This window comes from Macaca mulatta, chromosome 1, assembly GCF_049350105.2.
Source record: "Macaca mulatta isolate MMU2019108-1 chromosome 1, T2T-MMU8v2.0, whole genome shotgun sequence".
Lineage (NCBI taxonomy): Eukaryota > Metazoa > Chordata > Mammalia > Primates > Cercopithecidae > Macaca > Macaca mulatta.
The window spans coordinates 38,524,860-38,539,929 of record NC_133406.1 but is presented as its reverse complement, the minus strand read 5'-3'; the positions used below and the strand labels follow the sequence as shown (position 1 = coordinate 38,539,929).

General features: G+C 49.1%; 1 long non-coding RNA gene and 1 pseudogene across 4 annotated transcripts in view; one reads left to right on the top strand and one right to left on the bottom strand.

The window, feature by feature from the left end:
* Positions 1 to 13,260, bottom strand: part of LOC144340671 (uncharacterized) — a 44,882-nt gene extending 31,622 nt beyond the window's left edge. The window contains exon 1 of one of the 4 annotated variants that reach the window (XR_013416918.1): positions 12,829 to 13,260. This is a non-coding gene — a long non-coding RNA (uncharacterized LOC144340671). The remainder of the gene's footprint in view (positions 1 to 12,828) is intronic. The other 3 variants (XR_013416916.1, XR_013416919.1, XR_013416921.1) reach the window with 3 other exon arrangements.
* On the top strand, positions 10,555 to 12,149 carry LOC701421 (small ribosomal subunit protein uS2 pseudogene; annotated as a pseudogene).
* Positions 13,261 to 15,070: the final 1,810 nt, after the last annotated feature.

The window sequence follows — 15,070 nt, the reverse complement described above, 5'->3', positions numbered from 1 at the left end:
AACCCATGTCCCCAGTATAAAAGGCAATGAGTGGCTTCCAAATACACCCTTCCCTGATTACTCAAGAGCTGACTTTGAGTTACCTGGAAGATGGGCGCACTCCCAGTAGCCTGGGTAAGAATCTTTCCTTTCCCCCTTTTTAACAGAGGACAAGTGAGTTCCAGGAAATGCCTGGAGTGCCCAGCTACCTCTCCAGAGTACACTCAAACCCCCACTCATTCTCACAAAGCAACTTGGCGGAGGCCCTGTTTCACAGGCACCCTGCTGGGCACATCTGCCTTCTTCAGCTCCCCTTCTTGAGAAACTGGGAGGTAGGTGCCGTTATCTTTATTTTATAGATGAGGGGACGGAAGCATTAGGCCATCTGTAGAAGCTCCCACATCTGATGAGTGGTGAACTCAGGATTTAATCCCAGGACTTCTGGGGCCCAGACAAGAGCATTTGCTACTCCATTGTGTTTGCCTCTAAAATCTACCTCGGGCCAGGCATGGTGGCTCATGCCTGTAATCCCAGCACTTTGGGAGGCCAAGGCAGGTGGATTACCAGCGATCAGGAGTTCAAGACCAGCCTGACCAACATGGCAAAACCCTGTCTTTACTAAAAATACAAAAATTAGACCAGGCGCAGTGGCTCACGCCTGTAATCCCAGCACTTTGGGAGGCCAAGGCAAGTGGATGACGAGGTCAGGAAATTGAGACCATCCTGGCTAACATGGTGAAATTCCATCTCTACTAAAAAAAAAAAAAATACAAAAAGTTAGCTGGGTGTGGTGGCGGGTGCCTGTAGTCCCAGCTACTCAGGAGGCTGAGGCAGGAGAATGGCATGAACCCGGGAGGCGGAGCTTGCAGCGAGCCGAGATCGCACCACTGCACTCCAGCTTGAGCAACAGAGTGAGACTCTGTCTCAAAAAAATAAAATAAAATAAAATACATCTACCTCAAATCTATTTCTCACCCTCTTTGTTGCCCCCATCCAAGGGGGCGCCTTCCAAGCCACGATAGCAGAGACCTGGGGCACTATAATGGCCTCCTAACTGGTCTCCTTGTTCTTACTCTCGGTTCCAACCATCCATTTTCCACAACAGCCAGGATGGTTCTTTTCATGAAGTGATCATGTTGCTCCCCTGCTGCACATAAAATAAAAGCAAACTCCTCACTGTGGCATATAAGGCCTGAGTGATCTGTCCCTTCCCTCTACCTGCTGCCCCCCAAACCTCACTTCCCCTCAGCCACCACGCTCTGGCCACACTGGCCTCCCTTCCATTCTTGAAGTCTTTTCCTACTCTAGGATCTTGATACTCGATGTTTCTTCTCCTTTCTTCTTGTCACTCCGTATAGTACTCTATTTTATTTTCTTCATAGCATTTATAACTATCTGAAACTTTTAAATTTATTTACATCTTGGGTGTTTGTCTCCATTGACCAATGTAAGCTTCACAAGACAATTTTATCATGCTCTCCATGGCACTCTTGTGCCTGGGACAGCACCTGGCCAATAGTAAGTGCTCAATAATTACCCACTGGTTGAATGAATGAAGGCTAAGGAGACCTCAGAGATGATGGGGCTGAAAGACATCAGAGGAGAAGAAAGCTGGAGCAGTTTCACCTGCAATATGTTCAACAGAAATGGCCCCGCTGAGCCTCACAGTCAGCCATGCGACAGTGCACCTCATGTCTGGGACAGAAGAAAGATGGTCAATGTGTGCCCCAAGAGAGGGAACTATTTGGAAATTGGGAGGGTAAAGAAAGAAGAATAAAAATGTTGGGTTTTGTAGTGGTGGCTGTTATTTTTTAAGCCCACTCAAGAGGGTTTTCTGCAGTGGCTCAACATGAGCAAACACTAGAACTAAAAAAAAAAAAAAAAAAAATAGAGGAACTAGAAAACTAGAAAGAACTAAATGCTGCAGCTAAAATGGAATAGGTTCCCCGGAGTCTGATCTAATGTGTATGGGCTCACATGACCCTTAGGGAGGCCTCCTCCAGAAGAAAAGAAAACAGAAGGAGGAGGAGGAGGAAGGAAGAGGAAGGGGAGGAGGAAGAGGAGGAGGAGGAACAAGAAAGGAGGAGGGGGAGGAAGAGTGGGAGGAGGAAGGGTGACAAGGAAGGAGGAGGGGGAGGAGAAGGGGAGGAGGAGGGACAAAGAAGGAGGAGGAGGGGGGAGGAGGAGGGGAGGAGGAGGGGGGAGGAGAAGGGGAGGAGGAGATGGGGGAGGAAGGAAAGGGGAAGCAAGGAAGGGGAGAAGGAGAAACAACAGCTACCAACACGGCAGCCCAGTGACCATAACATGGGAATAGCCCATTGACAGAAGTGCTTCACTGATGGTCACATGGGGAAGTCTCTGTCCATGTTCCTAGCATGTACTCTGACTTCAGAGAGACACTAGTATAAATAGGGTGAGAGGATGTAGGGTGGAAAGCGATCCAGCACCCCTGTGAAAACTCAAGTCCCTTCTTCCCAACTCCTGAAGCCTGGTCTGAGTCCCTCCTGTTCTGAAAGCTGTGCTTGGCTGGGCTCTCTCTGCTGCAGACTGCGTCTCTGAGGATACTCAATGCCTCAGAAGACATGGGCCACGTCTCTCTGGAGCACCGATTCTACTTGATTATTTGGTGGAAGATATTTTTATTAAACAGGGATCTCGTTTTGCTATAGATGCAAAACGTACATGACTTTTTTTTTTTTTTTTTTTTTTTTTGAGACAAGGCCTCACTCTGTGGCCCAGGCTGGAGTGCGATGGCACCATCACAGCTCACTGCAGCCTCAACTTCTGGGCTCAGGTGATCCTCCCACCTCAGCCTCCCAAATAGCTGGTATTACAGGCATGCACCACCACATCCAGCTAAATTTTTATTTTTATTTTTTGTAGCGATGGAGTTTTGCCATGTTGCCCAGGCTGGTCTCAAATTCCTGGGCTCAAGCAATCCCCCTGCCTCAGCCTTCCAAAGTGCTGGGAATTACAGGTGTGAGCCACTGTGCCTGGTCACAATGTACATGAATTTTTAAGACAAGATGTGAGTTTTTTAATAAATTTTACGCCTGTAGTAGTTACTACAAATTGCCCAAGGGGCATTTACTCTCTCCTGTTTTTCAGCAGTATTAGGAAAAGCAGTATAGTGGTTAGGTGCACGGGCTCTGGGACTGCACTGCCTAAGTCTGAATCCAGGCTCTGCTTGTATGGCCTTGGACAAGTTACTCCACCATTCTGTGCCTCAGTGTCTGCATCTGTAAGGTTGGGTGACAGTAATAGCACCATCCTCATAGAACTAGGTAAGTTCATGCATGTAAGGTGCTTGCTCAGAACGGTGCCTGGCACACGGTGAGCACTAAGTGTCAGCTATTTTATCACTCTGGTAGACAGGCTGAGAAGCTGTCAGAGCGCACAACAGCCCGTCCCTTACCATCTTAAGCTACCTTCTCTCCCCAGCAAGAGTACCGGTAACACGGGGTGTGGGGACAATGGTCTGGCTCTTGGGTGTGACTGATGAGGTACAGGCACTAACTAGCAGCTGTCCCACACACACAGCACCCCCTCCAGAGAGGTGGATGTGAAGGAACCATGGGGCTCTCCCCTCAGGCCTCTGCCACGAGCTGCTTCCCTTACCTGGAAGGCACTTCCCAGCCGTTCACCATCACTGTCTTCCCCCTTCCCACCAACCCCGACCCATCCTCAGGACCAGAGCTGGTACTAAGGACACAAAATGTAAGGAGGCACTCACTCCCAGGTCATGCAAGTGCTCAGGACTCAGCTCAGTTGTCACTTTCTCCAGGATGCCTTCCCTGAATCCCATCCATCCAAGTCTTCCTGGTGTCCCTCACTGCACTCACCTCCAATCAAATGCCATTGTAACCCATCGCCTTGTCTGGCTGTCCCCTGTGCATGAGCTCCTGGGGGTCCGGCGCATTTCCTCATTCTTTTTCTACCCATAGAGCCTCACACTTGCCAAGCACAGAGAAGGCATCCAGTAAGTGTTTGGTGAATAAATGTTGAATGGATCATTCTTCAGGGAATCCCAAAGCCAGCAAAAGTAAAATAACATGTTCATCTCCCAGGTAAGAGACTAGCATAAGAGACTAGAAAAGGGGCCAAGGAAGGGAGAAGAGAAGGAGGGAAGCATGGAGGGAACACTAGGAATTGGCTGATAGTAGAAATGCCCCTGGCCTTAGGAAAGACACCCAAGAACAAGGGAGAGCACTCCCTTCTCCTCCTTCCTGAGAAGCATGGCATTCTGGAATGCACCCAATCATTCCTTCATTCATGCAACAGTCCTGTGCTCGGCACCAGCTGGCACCAGGCACGCCGCTGAGCAAGGAGACAGGGAGGGGAGGGCCCTGCTTCAGGCTCCTGGGAAAACCCAAGGCCCAGCTCTGTTTCTGCTTCTCTCCATGCTGAAATGGGCCACGGGGGCATAGGCCCAATGTGCCTGGTCGTGGAGTCACAATGCTGTCAGCCTTCAGGTCACTTTGTGACAATCCTACTGTAGGAATTGTGCTTCTGGAGAAACACAGTAAGGTGTGATGAAAACATACCACAAGACCAGGCATGGTAGCTCCCATCTGTAATCCCAGCACTTTGGGAGGCCAAGGTGAGAGGATCACTTGAGGCCAGAAGTTCAAGACCAGCCTGGCCAACATGGTGAAACCCTGTCTCTACTGAAAATACAAATATTAGCTGGGTGTGGTAGCACATGCCTGTAGTCCCAGCTACTCAGGAGGCTGAGGCAGGAAAATCGCTTGAACTCAGGAAGCAGAGGTTGCAGTGAACCGAGATCATACCTCTGCACTCCAGCCTGGGAAACAAAGCGAAATTCTGTCTCAAAAAAAAAAGAAAGAAAGAAAACACATCCAGTTGTGGTGTCTTGGGCATCACTGATCCTCCTGTCCCTGGTCCTCTATCCCTTTTTCCCTCCCTTGTGGCAGTCCTGATAGGCCCCCAGATGGCTAAAAAAAAGAATCCCCACACTGGATAGCCTGTCTGTAAATAGGAGAGGCCAGAGGAGGCAGGGAAGGAGCAGACAGTTCGCCTGGACTTGACCCCTAGGTGTGGCCCATAACCACGGAGTGACTGTGCGTCTGCCATCTAGGCTTTCTGTGCCTCAGTCCCAGCATTGTGGGTTAAGTGACATAACACAGGGAAAGGGCCGGCATAGACTGTAGTAGGCTTCAACAAATGCTAACTCTCTTCCTTTGAATAATGAACTACACAAGATATACATAATTTTCTAAAATTTATTTTATGTTGCAGTGTCTCCTTGACTTAAAACACTATTTTCTAAGGCTGTTCATTTGTCAAACAATGACTACAGTTGCCAAGCATCCAAAACTCCACTTCTGGTCTGCAGAGCCCCACGGTCTGTTCTGGGGACAGGTAGCATAAGCAAGGGACAATACCGCCACCTGGGGCATCTGGAAATGCTAACACAAAAAACTGGGGCTAGGTTGGAAGACACAAAAAGAAATTGGGGAGGTGAGCAGAGATGGGTGAGGACAAGGGAGGCCAGAGAGAAAGAACAGCTGGAGCAAAGCATGTGGCAGACAAGAGGTGTGGCACACTCGGGGAACAACACACAGGTCACCTGCCTGGGGGACAGTAATGTGCGCGAAGATTGGATAGGAGATGTGGCACTGCAAACAATCAGGGTCCAGTCCAGAAGGGCCTTTCAGTGAACATGATGGGTTTGCATTTATCTTGACAGAGAGGCATCTGCAGCAGCAATGTGGACGGCAGAGGGTGGGGAGGCTCCAGGCAGGGAGCCCAGGCTAGAGGCCATTGTGATGACCAGGCTGATACATGATTCAAGCCTGGATTAGGATTGTGGCCCAGGAGGGGAAAAGAGATGTTTAGGTGGTAAGAGAAACAGACCTAGAGAGTAGGAGTGAGAAAAAGGGAAGTATCTAGGAAAACGTCCACATTCCAGGCAGCTGCACTGATGACTATTTACTGAGACAAGGGAACCCTGGAGGAGTCAAGAGTAGTGAACTTGGTTTTAGATAAAATGAATTTGAAATACTTAAAGGAGGCCAGGTGTGGTGGCTCACACCTGTAATCCCAGCACTTTGGAAGGCCGAGGTGGGTGGATCACCTGAGGCCAGGAGTTCAAGACCAGCCAGGCCAACAAGGTGAAACCCCATCTCTACAAAAATACAAAAAAAAATTAGCCAGGCATGATGGCGGGTGCCTGTAATCCCAGCTACTCGGGAGGCTGAGGCGGGAGAATCGCTTGAACCCGGGAGACAGAGATTATAGTGAGCCGAGATCATGCCACTGCACCCCAGCCTGGGCAACAGAGCAAGACTCCATCTCAAAAAATATATAAATAAATAAATACTTAAAGGACATCTAGGTGGTGTCCCACAGAACCTGCCAGCAGGATGAGTTCAAACCCAAATCTGGTGAGTATTCACTGTGTACTCTTAGGCCTCGACAGTTCTGTTTTCTTTTCTGTAAAATGAGGCTGCTACCTACTTCATAGAATTATTATTTTTGAGCCCCAGTCTCACTCTGTCACCCAGGCTGCAGTGCAGTGGCGCAATCTCGGTTCACTGCAAACTCCGCCTCCCAGGTTTGAGTGATTCTTGTGCCTCAGCCTCCTGAGTAGCTGGAATTACAGGCATGTGCCACCACACCCGACTAATTTTTGTATTTTTGGTAGAGATGGGGTTTCACCATATTGGCCAGGCTGGTCTTGAACTCCTGACCTCAAGTGATCTGCCTGCCTTGCCCTCCCAAAGTGCTGAGATTACAGGAGTGAGACACCTACTTCATAGAATTATTGAGAGAATGTGGGCTAAAGAAGATAGCTGTGGAAAAGCACCAAGCCTTTTAGCTGGCACATGGTGGGAACTCCATGAATACTGGTTGAATCTGAAGGTGACTGTGATCATGGATATTTCTGTGTTAAAGTGCCGTCAACACCAGTGTATGGGCAGCTTGGTTCTTTTCATCACAGGCTCCTGGGGCCATTCCGGCTAGGTGGAGAGGACTGTGGTCTAGGCCTGTTTTCTTACCACCCAAACATCTCTTTTCCCCTCCTGGGCCACTGTCCTAATCCAGGGAGTTCTTCATGTCTACCTCCTCAGCTCCCACCCCAGGGACAGGCCTTACCTCTTCCAGATCCCCTGCAGCCTCCCTGCCCAACAGGATTCCAAAGACTAGGAGAACCTCCCCAGCTTGACTCAGGCAAACTGAACGCCCTGTCACGAACCAGCAGGGGCCCTAAGGCAAGTCTTGCTCTGGGAAGACAAACAGGTTTTTATTACCTCCACCTTAAGACAAAGACTCAACCTCTGGCTGCTGTGAGACACTCATTCCCAGGAAGAAAAATGACCCCTAATTGCAGTAGTGCATGTGACACCTCCCTGGTTGACTGTGAGCTCCCTGAGAGCAGGAACTGGGTCCCACAGGTCCTCATTTTCCTCCTGGCCCCCAGCACCTGCCTATCTGAGTACATGGTCAAGGAAGGTTTCTTGAGTTTTAATGCCTGCGTGTTTGGTTTCTGCTTCTGAGCTAGAGTCTCTTGCCAGGTAAGCAGAGTAGATGCACTCCTCAAAACTCAATAGGAAAATGTCATGCTGGGTCATGGTGAACAGGATCCAGGACCAACAGCCCTGCTGCTTCCTTCTCCTCCTTCCCAACTCCACACCTGCCCGAACCTATGACATAGAGATCGAGTGTCTTGGGAGCAGATTCCCAAGTCATGCCTAAAACAATGCATTAGGTCCTTGAATAGATACAATTCGGTTTAATAACCTCCAAGTCACATCCCCTTCATCAACCAATCAAGGCAGCTCCAAGAACTTTCTCCTCCCCTGTGGTCTCACACACTGGTCCATGGAGCTCTGGAGTGGAGCAGAAGACACTAGGGCCTGTTCCTTAACACCCTCACAGGCACTTTCCACTAAAAACAAGCCAGCTTGACTGGGCTTGGTGGCTCATGCCTGTAATCCCCGCACTTTGGGAGGCCAAGGTGGGCAGATCACCTGAGGTCAGGAGTTCAAGACCAGCCTGACCAACATGGTGAAACCCCATCTCTACTAAAAATACAAAAATTAACAGAGTGTGGTGGTGCATGACTGTAATCCCAGCCAGCAACTTAGGAGGCTGAGGCAGGAGAATTGCTTGAACCTGGGAGGCACAGGTTGCAGTGAGCCGAGATCGCGCCATTGCACTCCAGCCTGGGCAACAAGAGTGAAATTCCGTCTCAAAAAAAAAACAAAAAACAAAACAAAACAAAAAAAAAAACAAGACAAGTAACACAAGTCACCTTCCCGCCCTCTGTGTCTTCTCTTCTTCTGGGTCACCTCTTAAGCTTCTCTGGCCAGTACAAGGTGGACACCTGTAAGCTGCTTCTCATCCCAGCCAGCTAAACCACAGCACATATGAACCAGCCCCCTTCCCTAAACAACAGTCATAGGATTCAGCAAAAGGCTTTCTCCCGGACCAGCCTGTCCTACCCATGTTCCCTGGGCTGGCTGGGCCCCTCATTCAGTTACCAGACTGCTTCTGCATTTGGACGGGCCTCTGACCCTCCCAGGTGAGTGGTCATTCATTCAAGGCCTCCACTAGGAGAACAATCAATTTAGACTTCAGAGATTTGGGGGACCTAGGGAGATTTTCCTAAATGAGATCCCCTGCTTCCAGCACAGACTCCCAGTTGCCTAGCAACTGTAGAAAGAGATCTGGGAAATCCGGAGCTTACTCCACAGCCCCCTGTGCTGTGATGAGCTCGGTGTGGCCCACCTAGGGAGGAAGGCACTGCAGCTGATAATTATCAGGAGTAACAGCCATAATCCCAGACCTGCTATTACTGTGTTTACAGAGGAGCAATTACTGCAGACGCTCACACCACTGGCCTTTCCCAGGCCCTCACCCTTCCCACCCTGTGCTGACTAAGGGAGTAGAAATAGCCTCCAGCCTTTCCCAGGAGTAGAAGCTACAGCCTCACAGAGCCCCAGGGTGCTCTGATACCGGTTCTGCCACTTAAGCTGCTCTCCACAGGTGTCAGTGGGCCTTAGGGAGGAAGGACGAGGGTGAGGCTCAGGGCACACACCCTTGGCCTGGCTAAGGATAGGGGCGTCCTGTGGCAGGAGAACCAGAGATAGTGCTTTGGGAGGCAGGAACGCTGGTCTTCTAAGAGCATGCTGGGCTTTTTCTTTTCCTTCCGGAAGCCAGTGGCCTGCTCACTGCCCTTCTTTCTGAGCGGCTACCTCAAGGCCAGGCTAAGGATGAGGCATAGATATGGAGGTGAAAGGTTAAGCCCCTCACCCTCCACCCCTTCTAGTCTCCAGAAGGGGACAGTTGGAATTCAAATATCCAATGTCATGAAGCCAAGGGGAGAGGTGGGATAGGAGTCTATGAAGCCAGCCCACTAGCTTCTCTCTCCTGGGAACTCCCTGGTTTATGAGCTGCCAACATGAGCTTCATGGGTGAAAAAAGCACCCAGACTTGCAGCAAATTGTCTGAGAATGACACGTCCCTTTCCAGCCTTCCAGCTCTGGCTTCAGTCTCCATCCCCCATGTCCTGCACCCTGGATCTAGCAACAATATTCTGATGCACGCCATCTCTTTTATTTGGTTATCTCCCTCCATGACACAAAGGCCAGAGTATGATAGCCTGCCTAGAAATCAAACCATGACGACTAATTAATTAAAGTCATAGACTTCCAGACTGTTAAATCTTAGTGTGACATTAGACATGATCTAATCTAACATCCCCATTTTATAGATGGGGAAACTAAGGCCCAGAGAGAAAGGCAGTTGATGTACAATCACACTGCTGGTTAGTGGCAAAACTGAAATCAGAGCTCAGACATCCTGTCCTTGCTCAACTGCTCTTTCCAACATACGAACCTGCCCTTTGATTCCGCTTGCCCTTTGGGTTCAGACCACAGAGAAGATTATTTTTTAAAAATCGGTGGGGCACGGTGGCTCCACAATTTGGGAGGCTGAGGTGGGCATATCCCTTGACCCCAGGAGTTCAGGACCAGCCTAGCCAACATGTCGAAACCCTATCTCTATAAAAAATACCAAAAAAATTAGCTGGGCATGGTGGCATGACCTGTAGTCCCAGCTACACGTGCTGAGGTGGGAGGATCACTTAAGCCCAGGAGTAAAGCCGAGTGCAGTAAGCCTGGGCAACATGGGGAAGCCCTGTCTACAAAAAATACAAAAATTTAGCTGGGCATGGTGGTGTGCACCTGTAGTTCCAGCTATAGGGGGCTGAGGTGGGATCACTTGAGCCCAGAAGGTCAAGCCCAGTGCAGTGAGCTGTGAGCATACTACTGCATTCTAGCCTGGGTGACAGATCAAGACCCTGTTAAAAAAAAAAAAAAAAAAAAAAACCGCCTGGGTGCAGTGGCTCATGCCTGTAATCCCAGCACTTGGGAGGCTGAGACAGGCAGATTGCCTGAGCCCAGGAGTTCAAAACCAGCCTGGGCAACACTGTCTCTATAAAAAGATTTTGGTTTTTTTTATTTTTGGGATGAAGTCTCACTCTCTTGCCCAGACTGGAGTGCAGTGGTGTGAACTCAATTCACTGCAACCTCCTTCCACCTCCCAGGTTCAAGCGATTCTCGTGCCTCAGGCTCCCGAGTAGCTGGGATTACAGGCACCAGCCACCATGCCCAGCTAACTTTTGTATTTTCAGTAGACACAGGGTTTTGCTGTTGTCCAGGCTGGTCTCAAATTACTGACCTCAAGTGAGCCACCCATCTCAGCCTCCCCAAGTGCTGGTATTACAGGCATGAGCCACCACGCCCAGCCTCTATGAAAAGATTTAAAGTTACCCAGGCATATTGGCATGTGCCTGTAGTCCCAGCTACTTGGGAGGCTGAGGTGGGAGGATTGCTTGAGTCTGGGAGATCGAGTCTGCAGTGAGCTGTGGTCACATCACTGCACTCTGGCCTGGGAAACAGATGGAGACGCTGTCTCAAAAAAAGAAACAACAACAACAAAAACTAGTATTGTAGGATTAGATACTAAACACTTTAAACTTGCCCAAAAGTTTTTACAACAGTGTTCTTATCCTATCCTCAAAGCATTGTTTTCAGGTAAATGGAGTTAATATGACTCTAGCTGCACAGGTTGGGAAACTGGCCAGAAAGAGTCCCATTAAGTTGAGAAAGATATGTTAAAAGTGGCTAGAAGGCCTTTCCGTGCTACCTACAGAGGGGTCCATACAGCGTTGTTCTGGATTCCCGTCGTAACTTAAAGGGAAACTTTCACAATGTCCAGAGCCCTTGATGTCCTGCAAATGGAGGAGTAAGATGTCCTTAAGTTCCTTGCAGCAGGAACCCACTTAGATGGCACCAATCTTGACTTCCAGATGGAACAGTACATCTATAAAAGGAAAAGTGATGGCATCTGCATCATAAATCTGAAGAGGACCTGGGAGAAGCTTCTGCTGGCGGCTCATGCCATTGAAAACCCTGCTGATGTCAGTGTTATATCCTCCAGGAATACTGGCCAGAGGGCCGTGCTGAAGTTTGCTGCTGCCACTGAAGCCACTCCACTTGCTGGCCGCTTCACTCCTGGAACCTTCACTAACCAGATCCAGGCAGCCTTCCGGGAGCCACGGCTTCTTGTGGTTACTGACCCCAGGGCTGACCACCAGCCTCTCACGGAGGCATCTTAGGTTAACCTACCTATCATTGCTCTGTGTAACACAGATTCTCCTCTGCGCTATGTGGACATTGCCATCCCATGCAACAACAAGGGAGCTCACTCAGTGGGTTTGATGTGGTGGGTGCCGGCCCGGAAAGTTCTGTGTGTGCGTGGCACGATTTCCCGTGAACACCTGTGGGAGGTCATGCCTGATCTCTACTTCTACAGAGATCCTGAAGAGACTGAAAAAGCAGAGCAGGCTGCTGCTGAAAAGGCAGTGACCAAGGAGGAATTCCAGGGTGAATGGACTGCTCCAGCTCCTGAGTTCACTACTACTCAGCCTGAGGTTGCAGACTGGTCTGAAGGTGTGCAGGTGCCCTCTGTGCCTATTCAGCAGTTCCCTACTGAAGACTGGAGTGCTCAGCCTGCCACAGAAGACTGGTCTGCAGCTCCCACTGCTCAGGCCACTGAATGGGTAGGAGCAACCACTGAATGGTCTTAAGCTGTTCTTGCACGGGCTCTTAAGCAACATGGTAAAATGGTTGATGGAAAATAAACATCAGTTTCTAAAAAAACAAAAAACAAAAAAAAGGGGGTAGAAGAGTTCATGTTTCCTGACTGCTCATCTAATGCTCCTTCTAACGTACTCCTTGCCTCCACAAATTTGGCCTTGTTACTCAGAAACACCCAGCTAACCAAATAATACTGTCACAGGGGCCCCTTCCAGAGAAAAGACGTGGACACCAAGTCAGAACCAACACTGCATTTTAATGCTGAGCTAACATGTTTCCTCTTGCAAGTCACTGGTCTCAAAAATATCACCAAACTTGTTTTTTCTTTTTTTGAGACAGGGTCTCACTGTCTTCCAGGCTGGAGTGCAGTGGCAGGATCACTGCTCACTGCAGCCTCTGTCTCCTGGGCTCAGGTGATCCTCCCACCTCAGCCTCCCAAGTAGCTGGGACCACAGGTGCATGCCACCCTGACCAGCTAATTTTTTGGTATGTTTTGCAAAGATGAGTTTCACCACATTGCCCAGGCTGGTCTTGAACTCCTGGGCTCAATGGATCCACCTGCCTTGGCCTTCCAAAGTGCTGGGATTACAGACATGAGCCACTGTGCCTGGCCATCACTAAACTTCTTAATAAAGACTCAAAACATTTCTAATATTAAACACTGAAATAAATGTGAGCTATGCATACATTTAAGAAAGATTAATCAAAATAAGATATTTACCTACTTTCCATTTCAGGGTTGAAACCTATCCCAGCAGCTCAGGGCACAAAGTGGGAGCTGACCCTGGAGAGGCCGCCGTTCCATTGCAGGGCACACTCACATCCCCACTCGCTCAGACTCGGATCATGGAGACATGCCAATTCACCCAACACATGCATCTTTGGGATGTGGGAGGACACCACAGTACACAGAGAAAGCCAGGAGGATCTGCTGTAGCTGGCTGACCAAATTTGGTCACACTCACCCTAAGCCCCAACTCTCCTTTCCAGCTGTCTGATCCTCCCATACTCCAGGCCCACGGTCCACCGAGTGTATGAATTGTGTCCTTTATCACAATGGTTTTCAAAGTGTGGTTCCTCGACCAGCAGCATTAGTATCTCTTGGGGACTTGAAATGCAAATTACTGGCCCATCCCAGACCTGCTGAGTCAGAAACTTTCAGAATAGGGCTCAGCAATCTGTGCTCATCAAGCCCTCCAAGTGATTCTGATGCTCTCTAAAGTATGAGAACCACCACTTTCTCATGATGTTTGCAAGAATCTGAGCAAAGAATACTTTGTCCAGGGCAGAGAGGCCAAGGCCAGCAGCGGGTAATTGGTCTAACAAGCCAGGCTTCCTGGTGAACAACCTACAGCTTGCAACAGGTGCTAGAGGGCCCCGCCCACTAACAATACAACAGAGGCATCCAGAAATGCTGAGCCGACAATTCTCACCGACATCGCTCCTAACTGGGAGTGGGATTCAACAGAGGTAGAAACGCTCTTCCCCAAGAGTGTGGTGAAGCTGGGAGAGAGGGGCAGTGAAAAGAGAAAGAGCAATAAGGAAAGAATACGGGAAAAGCCGGGCGCGGTGGCTCACGCCTGTAATCGCAGCACTTTGGGAGGCCAAGGCGGGCCGATCAGTTGAGGTCAGGAGTTCAAGATCAGCCTGCCCAACATGGTGAAACTCTGTCTCTACTAAAAAATACAGAAAATTAGCCAGGCGTAGTGGCACATGCCTGTCTGCCTGTAATCCCAGCTACTTGGGAGGCTGAGGCATGAGAATTGCTTGAACGCAGGAGGCAGAGGTTGCAGTGAGATTGTGCCGCTGCACTCCAGCCTGGGTGATGGAGTGAGACTATGTCTCAAAAAACACAAAACAAAACAAAACAAAACAAAACAAAACAAGAATGTGGGAAAAATGGCTTCTCAAGGAACCAGCGACTTGCAAGAGGAAACATGTTAGCTCAGCATTAAAATGCAGCATTGGTTCTAACTTGGTGTCCACGTCTTTTCTCTGGAAGGGGCCCCTGTGACAGTATTATTTGGTTAGCTGGGTGTTTCTGAGTAACAAAGCCAAATTTGTGGAGGCAAGGAGTACATTAGAAGGAGCATTGGATAAGCAGTCAAGAAACATGAACTCTTCTACCCACTTTTAACATATCTTTCTCAACTTAACGGGACTCTTTCTGGCCAGTTTCCCAACCTGTGCAGCTAGAGTCATAGTAACTCCATTTACCTGAAAACAATGCTTTGAGGATAGGATAAGAACCCTGTTGAAAAAACTTTTGGGAAAGTTTAAAGTGTTTAGTATCTAACCCTACAATACTAGTTTTTGTTGTTGTTGTTTCCTTATTTGAGACAAGGTCTCCATCTGTTGTTTCCCAGGCCAGAGTGCAGTGACGTGACCACAGCTCACTGCAGACTCGATCTCCCAGACTCAAGCAATCCTCCCACCTCAGCCTCCCAAGTAGCTGGGACTACAGACACATGCCAATATGCCTGGCTAACTTTAAAACAAGAAATATTCCATAGGAACTTAACTCTTGTTTATATCAATTATTCTGTGGTAAAATTGATTTCAATATGTCATTTCAATTAAAGTCACAGTTTCCAAGAACCCATCGATCACATTAGCTGAGGACTTACTGCACACTGAATGTCCGCATATGCAAGCAATATACACGTGTGACTATTTCAATGCTCATCCCCAGATGAATGTAACAAATAGGGAATTGGGCGCCTAGAGATGATTGGTCCTGGCAATTTAGGCCACAATTCTCTCACTGCAGTTCTCCCCTTCAGTTTTCACTCTCTCTCCCTACCCCTCTCAGCCACTTCCCTCCAGAGAAAGTTCCCAGCTCTTCGGATGGCTCTGCTTGTGCCTGCACAGCCAGTAGCTGCCTAGGGGGCAGGGAAGGGAGGTCCGCGGGGGGAGCTGTAGCGAGAGGAGCCTCGGGTCTCTAACTGCAACTGACCACAAGG